Genomic DNA, 17,146 nt, shown 5'->3' with positions numbered 1-17,146 from the left:
ACCCTTACATTTATTCTTATTCTTAGCATAAAAGTTAAGACATTCTACTTTGTCTCCTATTTTTCCAAAAGCCTCTGTATTCCAAAGGAATTTAAAAATAACAGCACCAGGAAATCTTGTACTTCTAAAAAAGAAATCTCCCAAAGTTCTCTCCTTGGTGAGGGCATGAAGCCATCAGCTATACCCTTTCAGTAGCTAGATGGCAAATCTGGAGGTTGACAACAGTATAGGCCTTTCACAAATTGGTACTGTTTTCCTTGGAAAGAGATCTCAGTTGAGCCTTTTCTCCACTGAGAGGCCAGTCTTTTGCCACCTTCTTCCTTTGTTCCTACCCTTTTGTCTTCAAGTCTACAATGTGGCTTTAACTCTGTATTTTCCATTAACTGGTCCCATGTCTCAGCAAAAAGAAAAAAAAAAAGAAAAATAATTGGTGCATGGTCCCTGCCTCAGTTTTCTGTGGCTCAAGTCACACACTCCCATTTTGGGTTTCATATTTTGAGGGGCAGATTAGAAATGATGTGCCTAAGGCTCTATTTGCTGCTTCAGAAAATGTAGTCCAATTATGGAATAGGAACCCACTGCTTTTAAATAAAGCAGAAGGAGTGTTTAATGTTGCTTTCAACTTGTGGAATCAACATGGGAAAAAACACAAAAAGAAAATATGCAAAATGATTGACTGATTGATTGACTGATGTCAGTTCAATAAACACATACTTTTCAAAGTAGCTGTTTCTAAATTTCTCCTTCGGGTTTCAGTCCTTCACTTTCTTCGGGTGTATTCCTCTTCCTTTTGCATTTAAGAGGGAAACAACAATGAAATGGTCATTGAACATTTTCTTTCCCTCTTTTCTCAGCCATTTAAAATTCTCCTAAAACATACTTCTGTAACCAAGATCCTACTATGAATAAATAAGCTGGATTGTCTTCCTGTGAAACCTCAGGAAGCTCCTTCCGCTTTTCCATACTTCAGAGAACAATGTAAACATCTTTCAAGTGAAACCCTCAATGAAAGCTTTTTATTGATTTTCGTGAAACCATATGGTTTCACAGGCAGTGGAACTGGCTGTGGTTCTTTTAAAACTGATCACCTCCAAGGAGCCTTACTTCAAAGGATGTATAATATAAAGTGAATTTAAAAGAAACTGACAGGAATCGTCTCTTTAAACACCCATTAAAAAGGTAAGACAACATAAAGTGCTCTTATTTGAAGAAATGGGCTCACCTCTTGTATTTCCCCTCAGAAAATTAATCAAAATGGATTAATCAGGAAAACTGAAAAGGGTGCCTGCTCTCTTTAGTCTCCCCCAACTCCAACCTCTAGCTTTTCTGAATATGTTTGTTTGAAATCAGGATATGAAAAGTTTTTTGGATTGAGTTTTAAAACCAAAGAATTCAGAATAATTTTCCTTGGTATGCAGAAGAACAGAAATGAGTTGTTTTCAGAAATATTTTTTAAAGTTCATAATAAAGTTGAATAGTGACTGTAGTGATTATTTGCCTGGTTTACCCAAATATTTATTTCCAAGAGAAGAAAATGGAGACTTTCAAAAATCTGCTCAAAGACTATTACATATTTTAATAAAGTTAGGCAAAGCCTTTCTAAACATTCTCACTGAGTTTTCTTAACTGAAAGGTTAACTGAAAATCTGAGTGTACATGATATAACTCCAAGACGGGGGGGTGGGAGGCTGGGGGTGGAGGAGGGAAATATCTATCTTAATAGTAAATATATACGTTCTCTCTATTGATTCCAAGACTAGACTAGGCCCCTAATCCAAGAGGATTTAAAAAAATTAATTTCTTCCCAGAAGGGTTGAGTGATGATGAAAAACCTGTTGAACAACTCTCTACCCTCTTCACTGATTTGGAATTTTGGCTCCCTGGGGTGTTATAAATGAATATTTTTCTTTGTATTATCTATACTCAAAGGACTTGACAAAATGAATTAATAGTGTGAAATGGATGAAAGGGGGAATATTTAAAATATTGAGGCAAAACTCTTAAAGCACCATTTGAATGCTAAAGAATCATTAGATTTTTCATATTTACGAAATAACTGGTGATCATTACAAAAGATTTCTCCAGTTCCCTAAAAATCTTGACCAGGCAACACATAGTTAGCTTATTTGCAGTCATTACGTGAATTTAGAAAAATAAAAGGCCACTTCTTTAAAAATCCCTCTCAATAGGAATTAATGGACTTACATTCAATGTTTTTTTCTGCCTTTTGATATAGATTTAAAAAACAAAACAACAACAACAAAAACCTATTTTTAGGAGGAGTTATCGCTCCTGTCCAAAGTAAGGGGAGCAGGAGTGGGGGTGGGCAGCAGCTCCCGTGACCTGGAGGAACAAAAGCCAAATCAGAGAGGGTTCAGGAGAGTGAAGCAGCAAACTTTATTTTCTAGAAGTTTTAAGAGAAAGAAATGGGGAAAGGGGGGTAGTTGAGTCAAAGAAAGTTTTTCATTTGTTGTGTAATTTAGGAGGCATTTGATCATGTTTGTAGCTTGAAAATGATTCACAGAAAGGGAGGGGGAGCAGAGTTTGCCACCCTAAAATATGTGTCCTTTTGGGATATTGATTAACTGGTTATTTTTAAGAAACAAGGGAGGTGGGGGGTGAGAGATGAGGGTAAGGGGGATCAAATATATGGTGATGGAAGGAGAGCTGACTCTGGGTGGTGAACACACAATGGGATTTATAGATGATGTAATACAGAATTGTACACCTGAAATATATGTAATTTTACTAACAATTGTCACCCCAATAAATTTAAAAAAAAAGAAACAAGAGACTCAAGAAGAGTCTTTTACCTCCTTGCCCCTTACCTCTCTAAAGGAATTCAGATAGAAATTCCTGCTCCAGGAACAGAGCTATCACCTTAGCATAATCTGAACTGAGTGTTGGCAGACAGGGAGGAACCAAGCAAAGTTGTTTTGTTAGACTCCCCTCTGTGTCCCACTGTTTCTGGGTGGCCCAGCAAGAATTTGTTTACTACATGTTTGCTCCTTCTCCTGGACCCGTGAATTGCCTACCTTCCCTTTGAAGTCCAAACCACTACCCCCTTTCTCCTTAGCTCAAGATAGCATATACGCCTCAACTGCCCAATTTGTCTTTGGGTCCCATATTCTTTTGGAACTCCCATATGGACATACATAATAAATTTGGTTATTTTCTCCTGTTAATGTGTTTTATGTCAATTTCATTATTAGACCAGCCAGAAAAACTATGAGGGAAAAAGGAAAAATTTTCCCTCCTCCTTAAAAGGAAGAATTGAAAATGCTTGGGAGACAAAATCGAGATGATAGGAGGTAATGGAATTATAGGTAGAATGAGGGCACAATAGAAGGATTAGTATGAAAAATGAAGGTGAATAATTTTGTTTTAAATTGGGCAGCACAAGGAAGGTGAAAAGCAGGGCTCCTGAAGCCCAGAAACTGCCGATGTGCTCACCAAAACAAGGGGGAAAAGCCAAAAAGAGGACTCCAGAAATCCAGATATCCAACAGAAGACTGGCAAGGGGGTGTGCCAGGATGGCAGTGGTGCAGCAGCCTGGAGGGATCCAGGTTGGAGAAGTTTGGAGAGCTCTGGGAGATGAACGGGGATCTTGGGAAAATGGAATTGATAGATTATCTGATAAGGTTACCTGGGAAAAAAGAATTACGGCAGGTCAGATGGACAAATGGAGAAAATCAAGCTTAGGTACACAGAAAACCATGTAAATACAACACCACCAAATACTTAGCACTGTTCCAAGTGCTTTCATGTGTATGCATGTGTACACATTTTGTGTCAATGTGTATATACAGAGGGTGCCAAAAAATGTATACACATTTTAAGAAAGAAAAAAGCTATTAAAATTGTAATAATACATATTGAGAACAAAAGATGAATACAAGTCATGTGTATCCACTTTTTTTGGTACTGCCAATATTTATTAATCCTCCTCATTTTTTAGAGGAGGAAGCTGAAATGCAGAGAGATGAAGTCACATCTCAAAATCACAGATCTAGAATAATAAGTGGCCAGGCCAGGACCTGACCCCTGGGTCTGGCTCCAAGGTCCCTACTCCTAACCACTAGAGGATACCGGCTCTCCAGGAAAGGGGGGCGGGGTTGAAAAATAAAAAGTTGTTAAGAAATGCTATCATTATACACTATGTGGCTATGTGGCTAGGCAATGAATAAATTTTTCTAAGCATAATTACATAAATGTTGACTTAATTTTATGAAAGCTGATATAATTCGATTGGCAAGATATCTCATCAGGGTTTGCTTCTGGGTAAGCCAAGCAGAAGTAAACCTCTCTCAGTTCTAACCCACTCAGATTTTACTTACTCCAGAGTTAGAAAACATGAGGTTTGAATGGATACCCTGTCTTCATGAGCGAGGGAGAAAGCGCACACACACATCTCCAACTCCTCTCTGAGCCAACCAAAGGCATTCATATCCCTCCGCCACTTAGCTGGGCTTTCCTGTCCCTCCACGAATAGCCCAGAAGTCCAGTAAGTAAAATGAAAATGAGGACGATGAGGGAATAGTGGTGGTGAATCTCATTCATCTTTTTAATCCCACCCACCATCCATCATGCCCAGCCAGCAGACCTTGGTAAGTACTCATTAAATATCTCCTAATTAAAGAGGCAATGAGAAGCTGGCAGCCTCTTCTCCACAGCACCCCACGATGAACCTCCTACTACATTATTTTCCTGGGCACCAAAAACCACTCTCCCATCCCTACTCCATGCATAATCATGCAGAAACTGCACTTGGTTTTCTCAAACGATTCTTCTGCATTTTCAGGAGACTGTGTTAGAAACATGCCTTGAAACAGCCTGCTTGTTTGTGAGTACATTTACATTTTAGCAAGAGCAGCTGTCGCTCCTTCTGGAGGCCTGGTGGCTTACTGAGGACTGCTGGTCTCACCCTTGCTGCCTGCCCAAAGGGAAAATGTAATTCACAGAGACTCCCTACCAATTCAAGGATTCTCTTAGGAGCCTCTTTGACAGTTGTCATCCAACTATTCTACGAACAGCTCAAATGACACGGAATTCATTACTACATGAGGTAGCCTGTCCTATTGTTCTATTAAAAACTATTAATTAGAATCTTTCAACATTTTTATTAAACATTTACTACGTGCCAGATGCGATTAAAAGTGCTTTACCTGTGTGAACTCATTTAATCACCACAACCCCATGAAATAGCTGCTATTGTTATCATCCCCATTTCACAGCACAGAGAACTTAATAGCTTGCCCAAGATCACAGAGCTGGCAAAGAGCAGAATGAGATTTCAAACCAAGAAAATCTCGCTTCGGCATCTTCCTCTATTGCCATTTTTAAATTTGGGGCAGAAATCTCCCACCACTGAACAGCCTTTTTAGGTCCAGATCTTTCTGAGATGGTAATGAAAGCCAAGGATCCTCCCCTTGCTAATGTGCACAGGGACACATTAGAGCATTCAGAGAGCATTTTATGAATTTGACTCCAAAGGCAAGGGAAGTAAAAGCTAAAATAAATGAATGGGACTATATCAAACTTAAAAGCTTCTGCACAGCAAAAGAAACCATCGACAAAATAAAGAGGCAGCCAACTGAATGGGAGATTTTTGCAAACAACACCTCCAATAAGGGGCTAATATCCAAAATATACAAGGAACTCATGCAACTCAACAATATAAAAATAAACAATCCAATTAAAAAATGGGCAGCAGGCCTGAAGAGACATTTCTCCAAAGAGGACATACAAATGGCAAATAGACATATGAAAAAATGCTCAACATCACTAATCATCAGAGAAATGCAAATCAAAACCACAATGAGATTGCACCTCACACCAGTTAGAATGGCTATCATCAACAAGACAAATAGTAACAAGTGTTGGAGAGGCTGTGGAGAAAAAGGACCCCTCATACACTGTTGGTGGGAATGCTGATTGGTGCAGCAGCTATGGAAGGCAGTGTGGAGGTTCCTCAAAATATTTAGAATAGAATTACCATATGACCCAGCAATCCCTCTCCTGGTATCTACCCAAAACATCTGAAAACATTTATCCATAAAGACATGTGTGCTCCAATGTTCATTGCAGGTTTATTTACGGTGACCAAGACATGGAAACAACCAAATGTCCTTTGATAGATGAATGGATAAAGAAGTTGTGGCATGTATACACAATGGAATACTATTCGGTGGTAAGAAAAGATGAAATAGTACCATTTGTGACAACATGGATGGATCTTGAGATTATAATGCTAAGCAAAAATAAGCCAGACAGAAAAAGTAGAGAACCATATGATTTCACTGATACATGGTACATAAAACTAAAAACAACAAAAGAATAAGACAAACAAATGAAGACACAAAAACTCATAGACACAGACAATAGTTTAGGGGTTACCACAAGGTAAGGGGCTGGGGGGCTCTGGAAGAGAGTAAACAGGGTCTAATATATGGTGATGGAAAGAGAACTGACTCTGGGTGGTGAACACACAATGTGAGATATAGATGATGTATTACAGAATTGTATACCTGAAATCTATGTAACCTTACTAACAATTGTCACCCCAATAAACTTTAATTAAAAATTAATAATATTAATAATAATGAGTGTTATTTTGTATTTTTGAAACTAGCATCAATAAAGAAAGACTCAAAAACCATGTGTTTGAAGGGTTGTACTCATTTGTTGCTGCTGACATTGGACATGTACTCACTACCTTTAGAAAGAATTTTGGCAACACACTGGAAAAAGTGATGAAAACACCCACAAGCTTTTGACCTGATAATTCCATTCCCAGATTCCAAGTCAATGAATATATGGAAATAAAAGCCATATGTGGAAAGATAGTTACAACAAACTTACCTCTAAGAGATAAAAACCAAAAAACTTAATGCCCAACAAAACGATTGGGAAACTGTAAGTAAATATACTCATTAACATAATGGAACATATCAAACAATAGAAATTGTTATGATAACATTTAGAGAAAAAAGTGGAACAGAGAAAGCAACATCATGACTGTTGTTAATTACAGGGTGGCAGGGTAGGGATGCCCAGGGAGATTTCGATTCGCTTTTTAGTGCCTTACTCTAAAAGGTGACAGACCAATCAGAATAAAAGCAGCTCTGAGGGGAGAGAGGCTATAAAGGGATTAGAGGAATACCTTAAAAGAAAAATAAAAAACTATAAACAATAACCTCCATGAAGTATGAGAAGATATGTACTATGGTCTGAATGTTTGTATCCCCCCTAAATTCATACGTTGAAATCCTAACCCCCAAAGGTAATGGTACTAGTAGGTGGGGCCTCTGGGAGGTACTTAGGTCATGAAAGTGGAGACCTCATCAAAAAAACGTTCCAGAGCGATCCCTAACCTCTTCTACTGAGTGCTGATGCAATGAGAAGGGGCTGGCTATGAACCTGGAAGTGAGCGCTCACCAGAAGGCCATTACACTGGCTTCTTGATCTTGGACTTTCCAACCTCCAGTGCTATAAGCAATACATTTCTATTGTTTATATGCCACCTAGTCAGTGGTATTTTGTTATAGCAGCCCAAACGGACTAAGACAATATGCATCCATGAAACAGGAACAGAATGATATTTTTAGGGAGAGAAAGAAATAATCAGAAAACAGAACTCTTGGGAGTTAGAAGTATGATAGCTAAAATAATAAACTCACCAGAAGCTCTGGAAAATAAAGGAGAGGAACTACCAGTAAAGGGAACAAATAGAAAATGGGAGAGAAAAAATTAACCAACTAGGGGGCCGGCCCGGTGGCTCAGGCGGTTAGAGCTCTATGTTCCTAACTTCAAAGGCTGCCAGTTCGATTCCCACATGGGCCAGTGGGCTCTCAACCACAAGGTTGCCAGTTCAATTCCTCAAGTCCCTCAAGGGATGGTGGGCTCCGCCCCCTGCAACTAAGATTGAACACGGCACCTTGAGCTGAGCTGCCACTGAGCTCCCAGATGGCTGTTGGTTGGAGTGCATCCTCTCGACCACAAGGTTGCCAGTTTGACTCCCGCAAGGGATGGTGGGCTGCGCCCCCTGCAACTAGCAACGGCAACTGGACCTGGAGCTGAGCTGCACCCTCCACAACTAAGACTGAAAGGACAACAACTTGAAGCTGAATGGCACCCTCCACAACTAAGATTGAAAGGACAACAACTTGACTTGGAAAAAAAGTCCTGAAAGTACACACTGTTCCCCAATAAAGTCCTGTTCCTCTTCCCCAATAAAATCTTTAAAAAAAAAATAAAAAATAACCAACTAGACGGAGTCCAGAAAGAGAGATCAGAGACAATCCCCAGGACAGAGAGTTTAAGTGGCCGAGCCAAAGGCATGTAGGTTAGGAGGGGAGGATCTAGCCCCTTTGGGTTCTGGGCCTTCATCATGATTACACTCAGGAGTGTGGTCCCCAACATGGAAAGTGATAGGTGCTATGAGGAAGTGAGGGTTAGATCATGAACAGCCAAAAACTATGACTATCACTACATAGGAACATATGCTGACTGTTCTAGTACATAAACATTCTTCTCTAACTACTGATAGGATCTTAGAATGTTAGCAAACGCAAAATCTCCCCCTCTAGACTTTTTGTGCATCATCGTAGACAAGATTTCTTGTGTATGTCCTACATGCCAGTTGTTTCACATGGGTTATCTCCTTAAGGCCTCACAACAATGCAAAAAAGAAAATACTCTTAATATCCCCATTTTGCAAATGAGACCACCCGGATAAGTTGAGAAACAAGTTCATGTAGCTAATAAGGAGGAAAGCCAGGATTTTCATTGAGTCCCTCTGCCCATGCAGCTTGCCCCCTGACCTGTAAGTACACCCACCACAGGACTTCACGTGCCTCTCCCAGGGGGCTTCCCAATGCTCCCCGAGACCCAAGTGCCCCACCGTAGTTGGGATTCCAAAAGAGGATCTAAGGTGGGTCATGAAATGTCCAAGAGCGCCTCAGCAGAGCCATGTACCAGGAGCACGTAGCTCGGGAGCACTGAGCTCAACTCAGAGAACCCCTGGCATCCCTGGTCACCCACAGGAGGGCTGTCAGCACTCCCTGTCACTATTTGTTTAATTGACATATAACCGTATATTGATTTCAGCTGCACAATGATTCAATCGTTGTATATATTGTGAACAATACTTCTAGTTACCATCCATCACTAAACAGTTACAAATTTTTTTCTTGTGAGAAATTTTAAGATTTACTCTCTTAGCAACTTTCAAACAAGCAATAGAGGGCTATCAATAATAGTCACCATGCTGTACATTACATCCCATGACCTACTTATTTTATAACTGGAAGTTTGTACCTTATGACCCTCTTCACTGATTTTGTCCAACCCCTTTAACCTCCACCTCTGGCAACCACCAGCCTCACCCCTCCTTCTCTTCTCACACGCCACTCAAGGGCTGCCCTGACGTTTGCTCAGGCTGTGGAACAGAAACCCTTGTTCTTTTCCAGCTGGGAAACTGGACAAAGCAGAAGCTCAAGGTTCTGAGAGCCCCCACAAAGCTGACACTTCCTCCCAAGCAGCAACAGACAAGACCCCTAGTGCTTCCCAACGTAAGAGCAGCTATACAAAGACCACCTGAGCTGATGGAAGGTTCTGTGGGCACAGGCTGTGGGTTGGGTGCAGACCTGCCTTGGAGCACCCTCCTCTAGGTCTTTTCTGCGTCTCTCTCCCTTGTTCCTTTCCTTTAAAATGTTGACCTGGCCAGAGAAGCTCTCAGCATTTAGGAAACATTCATTCTAACTCCATCAAATGTGACATCTCTATAAAAAATTCTATCACTGAATTTAATTTGTTTTGATCTCTATCCCACTGACTTGGCTGAAACAATCTCAATTTGGAATTTACCCGCCCCCTGACCCTTCCCCGAGCTTTGAGGGATGAGGTTTTCAATGTCCTCTGGTTTGCCCCTGTGTCTGGAGGGTGTCACATATTGTCACTTACTTTGTGCCCTGCACAACCTCAGGTGTATCATCCGAAAATTTTCCATTGCTGCTGTAACAAATTACCACAAACAACACAAATATATTAGCTCACGGTTTCTGTAGGTCAGAAGTCCAACACGAGCTGCATGGGGCTAAGACAAGATGTTGGCCAAGAGGGTCTTCTATCAGGACCGTAGAGAAGAATCGTCTTCCATGTGCATTCAGGCTTTGTGGCCCAATTCGGTTCTTTGTGGCTGAGGGAGCAAGGTCCCCACTCCCTTGCTGGCTTTCAGCTGGGTCACCCCTTTTTCCTAGAGGCCTCTGGGCCTTGCACATGGGCCACTCAGCACCAGCAACGAGGCAGCATATCCTTCTCACGCTTGGAAGATCTGCAGCCTTCTGCTGCAGCTCTGACGGACGCCTTTCCTTCCTCTTCTACTAGGTTCCATTGGGCTCACCTGGATATCCAGGCTGATGTCCTCACTTTACGTCAGCTGATTAGTAACCTTAATTCTACCTGCAAAGTTACTTCCCAGCCATACTGAACTGGTGTTTGAATAACCAGTGGATGGGATACTGGCTCAGGGATGGGATCTTTGAAATCCCGCCTAGACCCCGGTATGAATGTACTCCCAGGGGGTGCAGTGCAGCTGCCCTGCACACACAGCGAGACATCACTTGCCTAGTCAGCCCATAGTTGCTGGATCATGAGAATGCCTTTCAAGGTCATGGTCCTCTTAAATAAAGCCGAAGCTTCACTGTTTGCACTGTGGCTGTCTCAGGAAAGAACTCGTTCTGCTCTAAACCGCACTAGGACAAGTACCTCTAGAGGCCAAGATGTCGCATCTGCCTGGACACACCACACAAGCCATTTCCTCTCTGGAGTCTCCCAGGGCTCTTTCCAGTTTCAGGGTTCAGGTGTAGGGACCCGGCTCACAGTCATATAAGCTAGCAGGCAGTCAGGTCTCCTGGCTCCATGGGAATGCAGCTTATCAGACAGCCAGTTCTGTACATAGGCCAGCAGTCAAGGTCTCCTGGCTTCTTGGGACGCTGTGTGCATGGAAGCAGGCCAGAAGGGCCTGCCAGATGATTATCTCCCAGGAATGCTCTTTGTTTTGCTGTACTTATATAACCTTGCTTCTTCTCCACCTGAGTGCAGTGCTGGCCACCTCTGGAGACTCTGCCTGGTCTGTAAGTCTCAATAAATCTATGTCTCACACTCAACCACCTGGTGTGTTCTTTGGGTTTGTGGCTTCTCGGGCACAAATCTTGAACTCAGACTCAATCCGAACACTAGGGCATTCCCTATTCTCAAACCCAAGGAACCACCATTTCTGCACTATCATTGCTTTTCCTTCTTCCTGTCTTCCCCCACCTCAAAGGAATCTTTTCTGTATCCAGAGGAAATCACGCTCTCGTCAGGCCCCTCATACTTGGCTAGATCCAGAGTCCTGTCCATTGGTTGGAGGTAGGGATGGGGAAGGGGGGTGCTTTTAGAATCTGAGGCCAGGTCTTGCTTTCCTCTCTGTCACATTCTTCACCTCAGACAAAGGGCCTGGAAGTCAGCTGCTTTAAAGTTCAAGTAGGGGTGTGTGGGAGGCGGGGTGAGTGGGATGGCAAAGGAAATACTTGAGTTAATATTTCAACCATGTTTCCCTGCCACTCCCCTGACCTGGTCTTGTCTTTAAACTGCCGTTGGCCCTTGGTCCTTCATAGGTGCCTGCATCCCCCCACCCCAAGCTTCACCTTCAAATGCCGGATGTATGGCTGTGGGCAGCTTTGAGGCCTGCACCCTATTCGTGAGTCTTTTTTGTTCGCTCTTCAGAACCTAACTTGGAAATCATCTCTCTATGTGGCCTCTCCCTCCTGAGTAAATGTAATCCCTCCCTACCAAGTCTGTGGTACTCGGGTATGGCAGCCCTAGCAAACTGATACAATGTTAAACCTATATTTACTCGGTATGTGTTTTTAAACATTAGTTTTTAATGTAAATATTTTGCAAAGACCACAACATCTTAACCTGTTTTAGCATTTCTGCATTTGTAATACATTGAAAACCATCAACGTCACTCTCAGAAAACGAAGTGGCCCGGGTGTCTCTGTACCTGTGAACAGCCCGAATGTAGGGCCTTGACCATGACGAGAAAATCCAGCAGGTCTCTGGAGAGCTGGGATGCTGCTGCCTGGACACAGCCTTCATATCTGGCCTGAGAGCCAGCTGGCACCATTAGAGGATTCTCCGAGCTTTCTCAGTAGGCTCCCAACATCCCAGCTTCCCTCCTCCCAACCCCCATAAAACCATCTGGAAAATGAAAATAATACCTTCTGTTTCCTACCAAGCTCCAGGGACCCTATGAGGGACAGGGAGAGATTATCCACTAAGCCCCCCACATTTCTAAAGAACGTGACCCTGGAATAGGCTGTCATCTGGCGTCCTTTGCCCTAAATAGCAGAAGTAAGATGCTAATCAGTGCTCTCTCCAGCTGCCCTGGCCCAGGAGCCACTTCTGCTTCTAGCCTTCCTAATTAAAGGTGAGGCCGCCCATGAGGCTTTCCCACAGCCCACCTGAGAGGGGAGTTAGCAGTGCTACGCAAACTCAAGTGAGCTCTTGGGTCACCTGGGGATTTGTTGGCATGCAGATTCTGATTCAGCCAATCTGGGCTGAGGTCTGAGCGTCTTCATTTACCCCTGGTGATGCAGAAGTTACCGGTTAGAGTGGAAAAGTGCTAGACATACAGCAGGCAGGAACTTAGTCTCAAATGTATTCGGGCAGAAACCTGGACTCCCCGGCAAGCAGCTTGATGGTTTTTTGGAGGGAAGTGTGATGTTCTTCCTGGAGGCTCAGAGGGGATGCAGCTCCTGCTGAACTCTGCCCAGCCACATTTCCTCACATTTTAAGGTGGGCACACACAGCCCCAGAGTCAAGGTAGCGTTTAGCCAGCTTTCAGACCAGCACCAGCAATTAATCTTTAGGTTAGGGCACTGGCAATCCATGAGTGGGCACAGCTCAGTTTCCGAGTGTCCGGAAGAAACAAAGCAGCCCCTCTCCAGATGGGCTTCTGTGCACCTTCCCTCCTTCCAGCCCGGCTGGCCAGGCCCCAGGGTGGATTCGTTCTGGTTAACTGCACTTTTTCTGGCAGGGCTTCCAGGCTCATTAACTCATCTCTTGCCAAAGGCAGAGGATTAGCTGGCAACAGAGAGTGAAAGCTGCAGCTAATCAGATATAATCACTTTTTAATGACATCTTTTTCCCCCGAATCATCAAAATCATGCAACTTACTTTAGAAAATATAGAAAATGTTGAAAAGTATAAAGAAGGAAATAATCCTGCATTTCTACAACTCAGAAATAATCTGTTTTAACAGTTTATGTGCTTATGTATAATTGGTACACAATTCCCATACTGGGTTCCCAAAATTCTTTGAAAGCGTGATTTTCAATAGCTACCTAATTGTGTCCCCAAATAGACTTTGAACAAGTTAAGACAGGACTTGTTTCTTTTCATAGTCTTTGAATTTGACAAACAGTAGGTGCTCACCAAGTTCATTGAATAAATAAAAATTTCCTACGTTTACTGCATACAAGACTATAGATTTTTGCTGTTTTACATTTACTTCTTTTAATGTATCCGTATGCTGAAGTTAGATCAATATAATTTCAATCCCATTTGGATCTCTGAAGGCTAGGCCAGAGTATAGAGCTCAGGAGCAGTTACCCTCTGCACACAAGGCCATTTAGTACTACTCTTCTGTGGCCCTATAACAAACTTTTAGTGGGATTCCTATTCCTGCTGACAAATGGGAGAAATTCTAAAAAGGTGGGAAATCCTTGGGGTACTTAAAGGATTGTCACAATGTTAATTCAACATTAGATGGGATAGAAGACTTCAATTCCAAACAAATGTAAAAGGAATCAACAGGCTGGCCTCACCTGGGAAACCCCTGTGAGGGAAGCTAGAACCAGTGGGCAGGGAGGGTGGGGCAGAGTGGAAAGGCTCCTCTTTGCTGCAGCAATGCGAATGCGCAACCAGGCCCCTTGCCCTTGAGTCCTCTGGCACTCCATCTGTCTCTCTCTTTGGACAAAAGCGAGCTACAGTCAATCACCTTGAGAAATTCTAAAACCAGGCTTTCCTGTCAGAGTCAGGGCCAGAGATTTTTTCATTCCCTCTTGCACTGAGGATATTTAACCTAGACCTCAAGTCCATAATATTGAAAATTTCTGGGAAAGGGATGGAAATGAAAACCTAGCCTTATGCCCCCTCCTCTAACTGAACAGAGGGTGGGAAATGCTCAGTTAGTCCAGATCACTGTGAATCTCATAGGAAAGTTCAGCCCTTATTCCACATTTTCATCTCTGGGACTTGCATGCGATATCTCCACGCCCTGTGGGTGAGGCAGGAAGTGAGAGGGAGTGCTCACCTGCTTTCTCCCTCCACTGTGGGCATAAGTTCAGTAACAGAACTCAGAAACTGGTGGCTTACCTCCAAGAGGATGTCATGCACTCTTCAAATAGCCCTCCAGTAGCCAGAGCTCAACGGGCATCCCATCCCATCCATTCACTCACTCGTTAACAAACATCCGCAGAGCCAGGCTTGCTCTGGCCTGGAGGGGGATGCCGTAAACTAGAGGACTCAGGTTCATGGAGACCATTACTCATTCCACAACTTTGGCTGTGGCCACCTGAAATGGTAGAGCCGTTAACTACCATGACTAAACATGAGCATGAGGAGAATTAACTATAAGGAAAGTGATATGGGGAACTGCTTAAGCCAGGACTCAAGGGTAAGACAGACCTGAGCTCCAGTTCTCGCTGTCACTTACTGTACAACCACAGATGAAAGATCACCTCTGAGCTTGTTTCATTTGTAAAATAGGCTAATACCTCATAAAACTGGTGGGAAGTTTAACTGAGGTGATGCAGGTAAAGCACGGAGCCTGGTACCTAGCACATATTAAGTGCTCAACAGTATTAGAAACGATGAAGGTGATGATGACAATGTAAGTCTGGCATAAACAAGAGAAAGGTACAGTTACTAACTGATAATTACATAGGGTGAACTGACATGGCCCACCCCATCTTAGCCAGGGGAACTTAAGAAGCTTTTTAAAAGCTACCAGTAAAGGAGATAGATACAGGTATCTCATGAGATACGGAATATACAAACCGACAATGACCAGCCTATATATAAAAATAGAACTCAGACCCACAACCTGTAGCAAGTAGTCCAGAAAGCCAAATAACCCTTGTAGCAATCGATGTAAAATAGCTAGAACTTAATTAATAACTGACAGTTTCCCTAATTTTTGTCCGTACTTCCAACGTAGAACCAACTGGAGAAAGGTAAATATGCATCTAACCAATCACGTGAGATTCCCAACTGCTAGCTTCCCCCTGCTACCAGTATCCAATCAGAGCGTAACTGAAGTCTTCTCTTTCTCCACTGTAAAGCTTTTCCACTCCACTGCCTGCCTTTGAGTCTGCCAAATGCAAATGATGGTGGCTGACCCCCTGCTACATAGCAAGCTCTGGATAGCCTGTATTGTTCTCATTTAGGTGGTCTTCATTTACTTCCACCATACTTACTTTTCAAAGAGGAAGGTACGAATATTTAGGGTCATCATAAAAATTCAGTTGAATACACTGAAAAGCCAAAAATGGTGGGGGTGGGGAGAGAACTGAAAGTCTAAGTTAATCTCAGCTACCACGTAGAATTGAGACAGAAAAAATCAACAAGGCAGAGATCCCATTTGGATTATAAAAGGCAAGTTCATCAGTAAGATCTGTACTGACTGTAAAATCAGAAGCAAATGAATCATTAACCACAAAAGTTTTGCTATGACAATATGCAATGAGATCCAAAATGTACTAAATATGAAGTTTCCTGCAAGGAGAAATATAATCTTCCCTATTGGCAAAAGTCAGAATTTTCAGCTAGATAGCCACAAAAGAATGTATCTTGTAATATAAGATGTCTCTAAGCCATCATGAGACTATGCTCTCCTCAGCCAACTAACCAACATTCATCATTTACTGATTTATTTATTTATTAAAAAAAAAAAAAAAACCACCCCATTTCATAGCCACATTCTTTTTGAGTTGACAGGTTGAATAAAGATATACCTAAAACACAACTCTCCAATGTACACTATTTCCCTTCAATGTTGTGAGATATATCTTTCTAAAACAGTGTTATACATACCAACCTTCCTATATTAAAAACAACAAATTAGTTCTCCACTGCCTTTTTTTGTCCAAATAAAATTTATAAATATTGATCAGGCTACAAAATAGATTTTTAATTCAAAAATTTAAATCTAGCTACAAAAGAAACATATATTGTAGAAATTTTCAAAGAATAAAATTAAAATCACAATTCCAACATCTGAAAACAGTCACTTCTGTAAGTTAGGACACATTGACAACATAGGTGACATTTTCCAACATAGGGAAAAAAGTAAGCTGTAAGAATTTTTAAAAATCTCTCTAATGCCCATTATGGTATATTATTGTTCAAGATATTTGCTGCCTCACTCTGAGGAAGGATAATACTTCCCTGTCTCATTGCATTAGCCTTGGGTACATGATTAAGACAACCTCCTTGTGGGAGGATTATGTATCTCCACCCTGTTGACCTCAAGATTGTCTGTAAGACTTGCTTTAGTCAATGCAATGGTAACAGAAGTGATATGTGCTCCCTCTAAGCAGAAGCTTTAGAGGTCACCATGTGCTTCTGCCACATTCTCTTCTTCTCTTCCATAACAATGCAGGAGATAAAAATAATTTTCCTTCCACCCTTCTAAATTCTAGGCTTGGACCTATATAACAAAAGAGATTAAGAAGAGAACAATGGAACAAAAAAAATGTATTGACATATTATAGGGAAGGAAAAATAATTCTCTACTTTTCTGAGTTCTTAGCTGAGACCCCTATAATAAAAGACATATTAACAAAAGAAAACCAAACAGTAGTTTATTAACATGTGTACCTCATGTACAAATGGGAGACACCCAGGGGGAAATGAGTAACTCTCAGAAGTAGCTTAGAATTCAGGCTTAAGTATCATCTTCAGCAAAAGACAAAAGAAAGTTGTAGGGAGAACAACTACCGGGAGGTGACCAGGGAAGGTTTGTTATGCAGATTTGTCAGTGGCTTCTCCATTGATAAAGTCCTCCAGGGATTAACCTTTGCCCTTCCTGATAGAG

The 17,146-nt window shown here is 42.0% G+C and overlaps 1 protein-coding gene across 2 annotated transcripts in view; it reads right to left on the bottom strand.

Annotated features, from left to right (window-relative positions):
- Positions 1–10,935, bottom strand: part of ZFYVE16 (zinc finger FYVE-type containing 16) — a 119,276-nt gene extending 108,341 nt beyond the window's left edge. The window contains exon 1 of one of the 2 annotated variants that reach the window (XM_019728201.3): positions 10,057–10,935. The gene's annotated coding sequence lies outside the window, so the exon portion shown is untranslated. The remainder of the gene's footprint in view (positions 1–10,056) is intronic. The other variant, XM_019728202.3, reaches the window with a different exon arrangement.
- Between the last annotated feature and the right edge of the window lie 6,211 nt (positions 10,936–17,146).

Source organism: Rhinolophus sinicus, chromosome 3, assembly GCF_057876585.1.
Source record: "Rhinolophus sinicus isolate RSI-liver-muscle chromosome 3, RSI-T2T, whole genome shotgun sequence".
NCBI lineage: Eukaryota > Metazoa > Chordata > Mammalia > Chiroptera > Rhinolophidae > Rhinolophus > Rhinolophus sinicus.
The sequence above is the reverse complement of the archived record's forward strand: the minus strand, read 5'-3'. Positions and strand labels throughout refer to the sequence as shown.